The following is a 13,249-nucleotide window of genomic DNA, read 5'->3' on the forward strand; positions in this document are numbered from 1 at the left end:
CGCGGGGTCAGCGCCCCGAAGCCCGGCAGCAGGGAGGCTCATGGAGAGGTATCCGAGTTCCCCGCGCCTCCGGGGCGGTACGCGCGGTGCCTGCCCGGGGCCGCCGCTACCTGCGGGGCAGCGCGGGGCGGCGCGGAGCGAGGAGCGCCCGGGCGGGTCCCCGCTGTCGCCGCCGCCGCCCGCCCCGCCTTGCGCGGCCCGTGGGAGCAGGTCCGGGTGCCGGAGGCGGCGGGGAGGGCTGGGACGGGGCCCTGGCCAGGGGTTTCTCTCTCCCCCACCCCCTCCTCCCCTCGCCGCCGGTTGCCGTGAGGCTGCAAGTGCCGCCGCGGCAGCTGGGGGGCCGGCGGGGGATGCTGCTGCCGCCGCCCTGCCCAGCGCCGGAGTGAGGGCAGGAGCTGGTGGCGGCAGGAGCAGCCCCGGCGGCGGGACGAGGTGAGCGGGGCGCGGGCCCGCGGGGCTGGTGGGTGCGCTGGATGGGAGCGGGACCGGGGCGGGCAGCGCTCCCGCCGGGAGGCACACGGGGGAGCGACGGACGGGGCGCAGCCCGCGGCATCTGCCGGGCGGGGAGCGCTGCGCAGCGCCGGGTCTGGCTGTGGGGTGCAGAAACCTGGAGAAGCGGAGCCCCCGGCCAGGCGGGGTGCGGAGCGAGCCGAGGGCGACAGGGAGCTGGGGGCACTTCAGGCTGAGCCTGTCCCGCCATGCCAGGTGCAGACGTAATTGCACGAAGAGACCCCTCCGCCTCCCCTCCCCAAATCTTGGGCAGGGTGGTTTCTCATACATGTAGGATCAGGGGAAAGGAGAAATTTCCGTAGAGCTCTGAGGTGTTTTCTCTGGCTCAAGTTATCTAGGAATAATATTGAGAGGAAGGAGAACAGTAATTCATAACAAAACTTTAAAGAGCAACAAGTTGTTTTACTGAAATCACACGCGCTGGGAAAAAAAAATCACCTCTCCGATCCTGATAAAAAGTGGCTAATAGCAGTATCTTGAAAACCGATTTATATCACAATTATGAGTTTCTGGAGCCTTAGCATTATTCAAAACAAATTTCACCATATATATGAAGAGAGTTTTTGAGAAGCCCTGAATCTGCCCTTAAGATTTTCATTTTTACTTGTGTAGATATAGGATATGATAGAATTATTTTCACATTTGTTTGAAGTGTTTCCCTTTTTACTGGTTTTTGTTGGTTTTTTTCCTACTTGAAACAGGTGGTCTATTTTGCACTGCCCTTCTGCTCCCCATCAGGCTCTGCCCCTCAAAACCACTTCTGTGTGTCTTTCTGTCTTCTGTGCAGTCATGGTGCAAACTAGATTAACCTTGTTGGACACTTTGGGCTGGATTCAGAGGAGCAGATGAGGGGGCTGGTAGCCCTACATCTCCCAGCCATGGCCATTGCAGTTCTCCTGTTTGGTCATGTATCATGGAGGAGAGTGACTTTGCAGGCTTTTCCTGATTTCCCCTTTTGAGTAGCGTCTCTATCACAGTTGGAACTTTTTTGCCTCCTACTCAAGTTTCACCACCCGGTGTAAACGCAGAGAGGATGTGCTGGGAGGGACAAGGTCAGGGGAGTATCAGTGAGGCGTTGCTAAGGCTATTTCCCAGGCACTGTAGTGCCCCTGAAAGTGCTTATGCTAATTGTGGAAATTAGAGTCCTTAACTCCTGTACTTGATTTACTCTGAAGCTGGGCAGTTGTGCACTTTTTTCACTTACTGTTCTATGCTTCTCCCCTCACCATGCTGCAGGACTAAGCTCACTTTGCAAGAGAAATAGAAATTTTAGCCCCAAGAACATAATCTCTTTCTGTGCTCTGTACATTCACTGGGGTCTAGCCATCGATCCCTCTGTTGTGAAGACTGAATTCGTACATCTTTTCTAGCTGTGAGAGTGGAAAAATTAGTTGGATGATTATTAGGAATGTGTTTAACTGAGCAGTGGTAATGGCTGTTCAGATGAAATACTATTCCAAAATCTAGTTTGCATTTAATTGATGTAATTGAAATTGTTGTAATGTAATTATTTTTAAAGAGGATTTATTATGGCAGGTTAGTGACTAGAAATCATACAAAGCATCCCAAAGTAATTTCTTTTGTTCTAGGACATGACAAGACTGATGTTTGGAGACATCTGTAAAATTATTAGGGTGATCCTAACTCTGTGCCCAAGTGTATGTCAAATCTCATTACAGTATTTGATACCAGACTGTCCTACCCTTAACTTCTCAGAAAGGTCAGGGATGGAGTAGGTGCCAGCAGGCAAAATTTCAACATCATTCTCAAAATGTCAATCGACCAGTATTGACAGAAAATGTTGAACACCTACCTCCTATGTTAAACTTTATGGCTTAGTGGAAGAATTCAAATCCCAGGTCTGTCAGCCTGACACTCTTTCTACCATTCTCAAACCTCAATATTTTTTTGGTATTTGATAGGATTATTAGGATTATCCTCTGAATTATGAGCAAAAATGTTGAGTGAGACAGGGGGACCTTTTCAGTTCATTCTCATTCCATCTGCATGTTTGTCGCAAGCTGTTGCATCTATTGTCGGTTGCAAACAACCTCTTCTGCATAAATTGACAGCCTTTCTCAGTCACTTATTAACTGCAGGAGTGCAGAATTCTTTGCCTGCACTAATTTGTGCCAACGATTTTGAGAACATTAGTGACACCAAGTAGACTGAGGGAGGACATTGACAGAGAGGTGCTAGCTTTAGTAGCAAAGTCTTCTTTGCTCATGCTTCAAGGCTAATTCCATGTAAGCACTTTTTGTTGTTGTTGTTCAGCTGAGAAAGTTAGGTGAGATGAACTGCCCAGCTCACAAAACATGAGAGATTATAATCTCTTCATGCATCCATTAAATGATGGTGAAGGAAACACAATCTAGTGAGTCAGTTTTAATGACCATTCCAGAACCTGTTCTGGGCTTGGACACTGACCTCAGACAAAACATTTTCTTTCAGTTTTCCGGTTTGAAAAAAGTGAGGATAAGAACTGTACCTAACAGATCTTGCTAGAAATACCTTGGTTAGAAACAGAGGTTCTAAAGCACACTGGAATTTCCATGCAAAAAACTTTACAGTGTGTTATGGTAAGGTTGACATATGAGAACAGGCAAAGCAGAGGGGTTCAAAAGTATCTGATCCTTTTCCCTCCATTTTCAGGACAATTCAGCTGACTGTTGTGGTGCTTAGGGTTGGTTGACCACTTCTCTGATCTGCAGCCTTCATGTGGTCCTTGCAACTAGAACCCTTGTGTCTGAAACCAGCTTTACTGATCTAAATCCTATTTGGAGTTTGAGGGAAAGTTTTATGCTACTGAACTTTTAATTTTTATTTATTAATAGTTAATTTGGAGCACTTGGGGCTGGCGTGTTAACCTGCCTCTGCCTCCATTGCCTGGAACAGAGACTACTTGGTGTTGAATACTTTGGTGGATGAGATACAGAACACCTGGTGAGTGTCTAATGTGGGTAAAGCAGTTAGTAAGTGCCTGGGTCATGATTTTTGATTCTTGAAAAAGACTGGGGGGGAAGGAAGTGTTAAACCCAGCTGTGACATTGAAGATATGAATATGCAATATCCTCTTAAGCAAAAAGTGAGGGCCATTGTGCTGTGTTCTCAGTTTGGAGACAAATTTGAACCGGTGCTCCTCTGGAGTTGTCAGAATGCAAGTACTTGTGGTTAATGGTGGCACTGCATGTGTTACAGTGACCATTCCAACACGGTGCACAGGGAGTAGGAATCTGCAGTGACACATGCAAAGAGAAGAAAAGGAAGACAGAGAAAAGAAAGAAGGATGGGGAAGGGAAAAAAGACAGGAGGCAAGGGTGGCAATGATCCTAGCAAAGGGAACATTTTCCAGTAAGCAGTTCTGAATGTGATGTAAAAAATAACAACTGAAAGTTTTATTTTAATACACAGAGCCCAAATTCTTCCTTTGATCTCTGTACAAGCTTCCTTTTGGCATCTGTGGGAGATCAGTGGAGAGTGAGGAGTCTTGAATTTATGATGCAGCCTGTAGCCAGTCATGAAATGGAATTCAGTCCTCTCAAAAAGTGATTACATAGCTGTGAGTCAGCCAGAAGGTACACTCAGGTTCTGAAATAAATTATAAAAGTCAGTCAACACAAAGACATCTCACAACAAAAATAGTAGTAAGTTCTGTGAACACTCTGATTGTTGCAGCTAAACTGTTGGCATCTGTTTAAAGAAGTTATCTTGATGTCCATGCTAGTATCTACAGGAATTCCTTGATGGACTTTTTTTCAGTAATAGTTTGCACAAATACATTATTTTTGATACTCGTGACAATATTCAGCATCTAAAACCAGATATTTCATCTTAATAAGTTAGAAACACATTAAGTGACCTCTAATGAGTAACAATAAATTCACTACAACACTTTCATAAATTATGGAATCAGTTTAGTAATTTTTCCTAATTAAACTTTCTACTTGAAAATAGCAATTGGGAGCTTTAAAAGATAGATAACAGATGCACCAACCTGTCAGAGCAAACCAAATATGCAGGAAATCATTAAACTTAAGACAGTTGATTTCAGGATTTTTTTCAGATAATTAACATGAATAATCAACATATATAGGTCTGCTAATCTACAGAAAGATCATTTTTACTTGAAAGAATTTGACCTTCGATGCTTCTCTTTGTCTATTGGGCTGCTGATATCTTGGATATCTGATATCTTGAATTAAAACTTAAGATTCAAGAGATTAAAATCTCTTGAATTGAGAAACTAGGGATTTGGGGAGTTCTTTACATACATACTGTGAGAAGCAGAACATTGAGGAGCAACCCAAAGTAAAATCTAATATTGAAGTGTCGCTATAGATCATTCCTGCTGCAAGCAGCTCTGCCAACTTTCTGCCTTCAGTCAGCAAGTCCTTCTAGCATCACTACACTGTTCAGAGTCTGATGAGTTTTGCAAGCAATGGGGTTCCTGACCTGATACTTGTCTTCATTTAGGAGAACGTGTTATAAACCAGAAGAGTGGTCTACAGTATGCTCTGCAAACAGAAAGAGCTGGTCCCTGCCACAGAGTGCTGAAGTTGTCTTAGGCAGACTAGGTTAAAGAGATGAAAGACTCTTCATCTTTCAATTTCATGTCATCTCCTCAAGACAGAGCTTAACAGATGTTGTCCGTCCCTCCAAGAAATACTGTCTAACCTGTATTTTCTGCTTTCTGTCCTCTGTGCTTTCTTGTTACCTTGTAGCCCTAATCTTCCTGAAGAGGAGGACATTCCTTCCCCATTCCTGTTTTTCACCCATGGCCTGGCAGCATTAATTAAGCTTTTACTTGTGAAGTTTGTTTAAGAACTGCCTGTGTAAAGGAACATGACTAAAGACAAGCTGTTGAATGAATGTAATACTGGGGGGGATTTCCTCTAGCTTCATTATTCCTGGCTCTTCTAGTACCAACTAGACCTGGAAGCATAAGGGTTGGGAGCAGACTGATTGTTCCAGTGAATGCAACAGATAAATGTCTCTCATATTCGTTGTTAGTGTCAAAGTGTCCACCAAATTCAGGAGCCCCATGGGACCGTCCACCATTGCTGTGCTCACATGAGCCATTGCACAAGACTCCACAGTGACAAGGGAAAAGGGAGATTGAGGTCTGGTGGCAATGGAGTTCATCACTGAATTTACAGTTTAGGGACCTGGATGTCACAGGTTTTTTTGCACCCTTTCATCTTCTCAGAAAGATTGGTAGATTTAAAATATTCAGTGAGTACCATTTCAGGTGCACAGAGTAGATCTTTTGCAGGTCCTGTGTCATCTCTGCCAGATGCTGCAGTTATCTCTGATATTCTGCAAAGCATAGTACAGGCAAGTATAAATGTCTGGACTAGTGTCTCAATAATAGGTGCTTGTGGCAGGGATTTTTTCCTTATTCTCCTCTTCTTCCACCTTTTATCTCACTGCTGTCTTTGCCACACACAACACACATTTCTGCTTAGTTCTTTGATGCTGCTTGAAACCCTGTTGTGGGAAGCCATGATGGAATGGGTCCACAAGTACCACACTCAGTCTGCTATGGTAGTTGCTTCCAAGATGAACAATTTAGCTCTATATGTTTTTAAATATTTTGAATGTATCATAGTTAGTACTCACCAGGACCTTTTGACTAACCCTGGGCAAGGCAGCTGTCCAAGCCCTGCAACAGAGATTCAGTTTTCAGATCTCCCTGAGAATATGTTTTACATTTAGCTTTTGAGGAGAAATTTAACTGAGCTATACCCAGTCAACACCAAGTAGTATGCTCACACCAGATGCCATTCTTTCTCTATGAGTGTTCTGTAAGTATTTTGAATTGTGGAGGTAGTTCCTTTCAGAAACTTTGTGTTGGAAAAACAGCAATCTGCTCAAAGGACAACTGATCTATGCCCTATATAAATCCCACAGATATTTTATGCCTTCTGCATAGCCATATATTTTGTAAGACTGTCATATTCTTGCACAAATTATAAAATGTCATACCCTGCTGATGAATTTCCTCCATTTAGTGGCCTTCAGTATGGGAAAAACACATAGATTTATAAACCAAGCTGTAATGCTAAATCTTCTGTTGCCTGTGTTTATCATTTCAGGGAACTTGCTTATAGTCTTTATCTCACCTTAGGGAGGCAACTGTGATTGTCCTGGTTTGTGTATTGGAGACTGAAGGGGCTGTATCCTGTTAGTGAATGACAAGCTGAGTATAAAAGTCTGGTTTCTAACCAACAGAAATAGGTTCCACTTTTTGTGCCACAATGCCTTTTCAGCGCATTACTCCATACAATATCCTTCTCTAAAGCATTGTAATGAGGCTACAGACATAAATATCATCAGTGATGTGTGAATATATGCATGCATGTATAAAAATGAATTCTTCATAACATTTAGACTTCTGTCTTTAACAAACAAATTGATAGCATATTGTGCTTCTTTTACTTCCCAGGATGGTCCTGGGTTTTAGTATTTTCAGCAGCTAGCTTGGGTACAATTACTGCTGCTTTCATTTCTTAGGAAACAGTGTTTACATAGTTAATGGTCTCTGATGTGTCATGTCCATTTTCATACCAAAGCCTTTGAAAGCATCAATCAATCAGAAAGCTGCACTTAATCTTAAATAGGCCTTTACCCTCCCTCCTCCACAGTTAGATCACATATTTTGAATACTCTGCCTGGGAGCTTTCAGCTGAGAGATTTGAGCAGTGTCTCTCCTTTAAGTGGTGCAGGATGTAGTGTCAGTGTACTGGCTTGCAGAGATGAGATCCCAATCCTCCAGGCTTAAGTAACAGCTCAATGACACTTCTGGGGTGGAAAATTCTTTGTACCTAAAGAGGGCGATGAGTATCTCAAGAACTTTCGAGGACTTGAGCTTTAGCTCCTCAATATCAGTAACTGCAACCTCTTCCTCTTCTGGAGCTTCTGCAACACTTGCTCTGTTTGTTTTACTCTACTCAAGCACTGAAGTTTTGGTTCACAGCCATGAAAGGCAGAGGTGTTTAGTTTGAATTGAAAACTGAAGTTCAAATGAAACCATGTGGTATCCAATCATCAAAGTCACAGATACATTCTTGCTGAGATTGTGCTCTGACCATGGGTACATCAGGAACTCTGTGGCTGGAATTTGACACAGGCGTGATCAGTCACCATAAGTTGGAAATAGCCAGAATGAAGTAGATTAAGTACTTGGCAGTTGTTTTGTTTCAATTATTTTCATTCCTTCCATAGAGTCTATTTCACTTTTCAGCTGGTAAACTGAGGCATTTTATAAAAGACAAGAAAAATTGGAAATTAAATTCCTTAATGGAAAGGAACTCAGTACAATCAGAAATATCCATACATTCTGGTTGTTGTCATAGGTGAACAATATGGAGAGAAGTGCAGTGCTTCTCTGTGCTGTTGGACTGCCTGTGTGCAGTGAGAGAGCTGAAGGTATGAATGTAGGAGCCTGGATGCAGCCATTTCCCCCTACTTGTCAAACTGGAATTGCTCTAGCTGAAGAAGGACATGTCTGATGTTTTATCATCAGCACCACAGCTGGCAGCACAGTGCACTGAGAGATGCTTCAGGGTTAGCACTGAAACCAACAGTAGTGAGAGGGTCTGGAGCACATGGGAAGACCTGACAGGAGGCAGCAGTGGGGTGGGAATTGAGGCAGACAGAGAGCTGGCACTGTATGCTGTCTTACAGACCTGCCTAAGGGAAATGTGGGAAGAACATCATCCCTGTTGGAGTTAACAGGGTCAAAAAGGTGAAACAAGGGACTGTGAGGGTGAGTGCTCCCCGTTTGTTGTTGGTATGAGGATGAGAGTTTTCCCTATACAATGCCTATTTTCTTTCTTCCCTAATAACTTATTTCTTGCTTTGTACATCAAAATGTATTTGTAAAAATAGACTTACCGCCTCCTACTGACACTGAAGCATTGCACTTTATTTTCCTTGATTATAGGTAGAGACTATTGCTAGTTATAGCTGCAGATGATTATATTTCTAAGAACCTTTAGGTTGGTGACAGTGCCTGGCAGATGACACTGAAAATACCAATGACATCCTGTGAGAAGAGACCATTGACAAAGACTATTACAGAGGAACAGTTTATTTTAATGCCTCTATATAAATAACAGTGTAAATTACTTACTCTGAAATGACTTATTTTTCCTAAAAGTTTTAGAGGTTTACACAAATGTTTTTCCTATGAGCAATGCCATGACATATTTGCAGTTTTTAAAGTGAAAATCTTATTCTGGGAGGGGATTTGTAACAGTCGCATTTTCTTACTCAATACGCCTTTCGTGATGTTTATCAGGGCAATAGCTGCAGTTACTAAAGTCTTAAACAAATCTTGGTGCCGTAATTTCTATTAATATTGCAAAACTGGCAGAGCTGACACAAGAATTTGTATCCTCTCCCTTTGTGTACCTTGCCCAAAGAATTAATGATGTGTAACTGAGAATTGTTGTGCTAACAACCTGGGGGATGCAGAAGACTGTAGGTGACACCCAGGGTACAGTTTGTCCTCACAATTTCCTGTTGCTGTTAGCAATTTGCAAACTGGCAGGTAGGTTTGGTGGGATGTCTATTAAAAACAATAACATCTTGTAAATTATAAGGAGTACACTTGCATGCAACACATGTGGACTATTAAGATTTTGTTATTATAGGCACTTTGAAACAACCCTATATTATATGGCCTTGTTGGAAAGGTCTCTTGTAGTAAATCAAAACACATTGAAATAGCTGTCTCAGAAATACAAAAGGTTGATGTGATATAGTTTTAAACATACAATTCCAGATAGTAAAAATGTTGACAACAGCTTGGCATCCAGATATTGTGTTTCATCCAAAGATCTGAAAGAACTTTTAAAAATGTCTAATTGCAGTGTAATGAGTTCCCATTTTGTATCAAGAATTATTAAAGTAGAAAAAATGTATAAGTATAATTTTCAGGTTCAGATTTCTATTGTTAGATGCTGACTTTCATATTCATGTCCTTGATCTAAATATAGGTTTAGATGGCAACTTGCATTCAATTTTGAAAAATTATCTGATTTCCAGGCCCAGATATTGAAAGCGGGAATTTTTGATAACCATATGAAACATGTAAAAGCCTAAATATTTTCTTCCTCACTGGGATTCATCCTTTTTTCTTCTTGTTTTTTTTTTTTTGATTATTTTTCTCTGGCTTTAGACTGTAATTGCCAGTTAATGTATCTCTGTGATGCTCACACTAATATTACACCACCTTCTTCAGAAGCAAAGCAATAAAAATTATTCAGGTATCTAATAACCTTACAACTAGGAAGGAAAGAGAGTTCATTATTCTTAGTTAAACATGTAATGCAGCAGTGCTATTGTGTACCTAACAATGCTCATGTCCTTCCTAGGCTGAGTATTTTAGATGAGCAAGAGCTCACATCCTGTTGGGCAAATGGTTTATGAGACCTACATCTCTTAGTTCAGAGAACACAATTTCACCAAAAGAGCTGGCGCTAGGGTTGGATAACTCATGGCTCTTATCTTTTTCTTTTAGCGCTGTGGGCTGGTAGAAATTGAACACAGTGATGTGTAGGATCATAGAATGGCTTGGGTTTGAGGAAGGCATAAAAATCATTCCATTCCAACCTCTCTGCCATGGACAGGGACACCTTCCATCAGGTTTCTCAGAGTCCCATCCAGCCTGGCATCAAATGCTTCCAGTGATGGGGCATCCACAGCTTCTCTGGGAAGCCTGTTCCAGTGTCTCACCACTCTCACAGGAAAGAATTTTCCCCTAATATCAAATCTAAATCTCTTTCAGTTTAAGACCATCACCTCTTGTATGGTCACTACATCCCCTTGTAAAAAGTCCTCTCCAGCTGTGTTGTACCCCTTTTTTTACTGGAAGGCTGCCCTATGGTGTCCCTCAGATTTCTCTTTTCCAAGCTTCTTATGTCAGAGGCCCCAGAGCTGGATGCAGCACTCCAGGTAGGGTCTCATGAAAGTGGAGTAGAAAGAGAGAATCACCCTGACTGGGGGCCAGCCAGGATGTGGTTGGTTTTCTGGGCTGGAAGTGAACATTGTTGGGTCATGTCAGTCTTTCCATCCACCAAGCCCCCAAGGCTTCCTTGAGCTGCTCTCAGTTGCCTTGCCTGTACTCTCTGCCTGTCCTGACTGCATACTTAGCCCAGTTTAAAGTGCTCTAAGTTAATATTATGCCATTGTTTCATCTAAAAAGTTCACGGAGGAGAGTTTTTCAGTTGAGCTGTTTCTAAAATCCAGAGACCTATTGCCTCAGCACCAGCCAGCTCACTTAATGTTTCCTGTGCCTCGGGAAAACACCTGTGACAATTAAAGTTCACCTTCTGCCCATGGTCCTCAGTTCGCAAATACCCTGCTGGAACCACAAGCAAGTGGGTGATAGATGGGCAGAGCAGTCCCGTAGCTACACTGTGGCATGCAGGGCTGGGGCTGGCCTCTCTCTGTGTTACTTGATTTGGGCAATTGCAAGGATGACATAAAGCTATTTTTGTTTCACCTTTGCTGGACTTATGCCAAGAACAGCTTGGAGAACCTTGGCATGACTTGTACAGCAACAATTACTTCTGTGTGATTGTTTGCTGCAGCACAAAGTCTCTTCTCAGTCAACTGTTTAAATTATGGGTGGTCACAGATGCTTAGATTCATTGCCTTCTGCTATCTTTAGTTTTTATTAATAAAGCAATAAAATCCTTATCTGCATGGATTGTGCAAATTGTAAAGAGGAAAAAAAATAAACTTCTCTCTCAAGTTTATTTCGTTTATAAAGCCCTCTCCAGGCCTGACATCTGTTTAACATGGTGTATGTTTACAGTACAACTTAAATGGCTAAGAGTAATAATTATGTTTAAAAATATACAGATGTCCTCATTCTGAACAAAATTCATGACTATATCAGATTGTAAACCTTATCCCAATTCTTACTCACTATATCTCCGTCTTTCCTAAAGGCCTGAAAGAAGAGGATCTTGTTGTTCCTCTGCAGATTGATAACTGAGCTGTCCTTTTTACACTATCTTCTTGGACCATTTCTTCAGAAATGTTCCAAGACTCTACATCAATACATATAAAACTACAGTAACAGCTGCTTGACATGATATTATTCTAGGAATACTCTATGACTTTGTAAACACCAATTGTGTGATAAAGAGAATCTCAATTGAAAGATCAAAAGGTTATTCTCGTTCATTCTATATTGAGATGAAAGATGAAAAAAAAAGAATGAATAGAGCAGTACAGACTTGAGCTCATGTTGTGAGGCTTAGCTAGTTATTTCTTCAGCTCCGTCCTAAGTCATGTGTTTCCATAACAGAAATTATTTCAATTAATTTATATAAAACAGCAAAATAATCACTCAGGTTCAATTGTGATTTGAGGAAAAACTCCTGCTCCCTGGCTACAGTGTGATTAAATCATGCATAAATAATCAGGTAATTACAAAAGAAATGTTGGTAAAATTGAAAGCAGGTTTTGAAATTTTAATTAGCTTTACACAGATTTTAGTATTTGTTTAGAAATTTGTATTGGGAATCAATTTAGTTTGCAGTTCTTCAAGTAATATTAGCTATTCTATGGTCCTAAATTGTTATTTGTTTGGAAATCAGAAAGCATGTGCATGGCTGTTGGGTCCTTTTAAGATCACACAATATCAAGAGAGTGGAAACTCGTCAAATGTTGTTTGCCTTTTGCACTCAAAAATTAGAGCAGAGTTTGAACATTTATTCAAAGCTATGTCCTTGTTTAATCCAGTTCCTGGCTTTGGGGGCTGTGCATTTTCCCTACATTTCCTGTTGTCACACCTTCCCCACATGGCAAGTTTGATTTGATCCTCTTGCTGTGTGGTCTGACCATTGGCAAAGTGTGTTTGGAGGTTCATGCTCTGCAGGTGAGATATGTGTTCTTCAGCCCAGGTTAAAACACTGGTTTTTGAGAGCTGAGCCAGGCATCTGAGCAGACTGCCAGCACGTTCACAAAAAAAACAGCAGATGCTTGTGATTCTCTGTGAATAGGGAAGAGGAGACTGAGGACATTGTGGATTATACTGCTCCAAAGGAGAAGTGAGGGTAGGATTTGACAGAGAAACTGAAATTATTTTAATCAAATCATGGAAGCATATAAAAGTTATATAGGGAATTTCTTACTTTCAGGTAATTTCTTCATTTCCTGTTATCAGTCATTGTAGCAATGTGTTTTGCTGGAGCTCTATTGGAAATAGATCTGTATTTATAGGTCTGTATATGTGTAAATCTATATGCAACCCACTGGCTTAGGGAAAGCTGATCTAACTGCAATGATTGATCCATTTCAACATGTGTCAAATGCATTAACAGTAAATGGTGCTGAAACAGAAACCTGTCACAAGACCTGAACCCCTTAAGGTGGTGGACCTGTGTAACCATACTAGTTTGGAATCTCTGTCCTTGCAAATGAGACATTGGAGGTTTTTCCATAAAAATGATGTTGTTTTAAAGCTGCAAGTTTTGCTGGGCTGCTGTGTTGCAAACTTTATTCAACATGGCTAGATCCCTGAAGATGCAGCAAAGTTGATAGGACCAGCTAGGCTGATAGAATGTAGGCTGACAAACACACAAAGACACACTGATGGGTTCATGTGTTTCTAAATACATAAATACATGAAATATCTGAATATAAACATGTGTTTATACATTCAGAAATATTAATCACCCAAATACAGAAATATGAGCAATGGTGGTGTTTGATTCATAGT

At 41.6% G+C, this 13,249-nt stretch overlaps 1 protein-coding gene across 2 annotated transcripts in view; it reads left to right on the plus strand.

Moving 5' to 3' along the window:
* The first annotated feature begins 231 nt into the window (after nucleotides 1-231).
* CASR (calcium sensing receptor) overlaps nucleotides 232-13,249 on the plus strand; it is a 74,388-nt gene continuing 61,370 nt past the window's right edge. Inside the window, exons 1-2 of one of the 2 annotated variants that reach the window (XM_039718186.1) lie at nucleotides 232-432; nucleotides 3,345-3,453. The gene's annotated coding sequence lies outside the window, so the exon portion shown is untranslated. The remainder of the gene's footprint in view (nucleotides 433-3,344; nucleotides 3,454-13,249) is intronic. The other variant, XM_039718185.1, reaches the window with a different exon arrangement.

The sequence above is a fragment of the Passer montanus genome, unplaced genomic scaffold, assembly GCF_014805655.1.
Source record: "Passer montanus isolate IOZ18808 unplaced genomic scaffold, ASM1480565v1 scaffold39, whole genome shotgun sequence".
Lineage (NCBI taxonomy): Eukaryota > Metazoa > Chordata > Aves > Passeriformes > Passeridae > Passer > Passer montanus.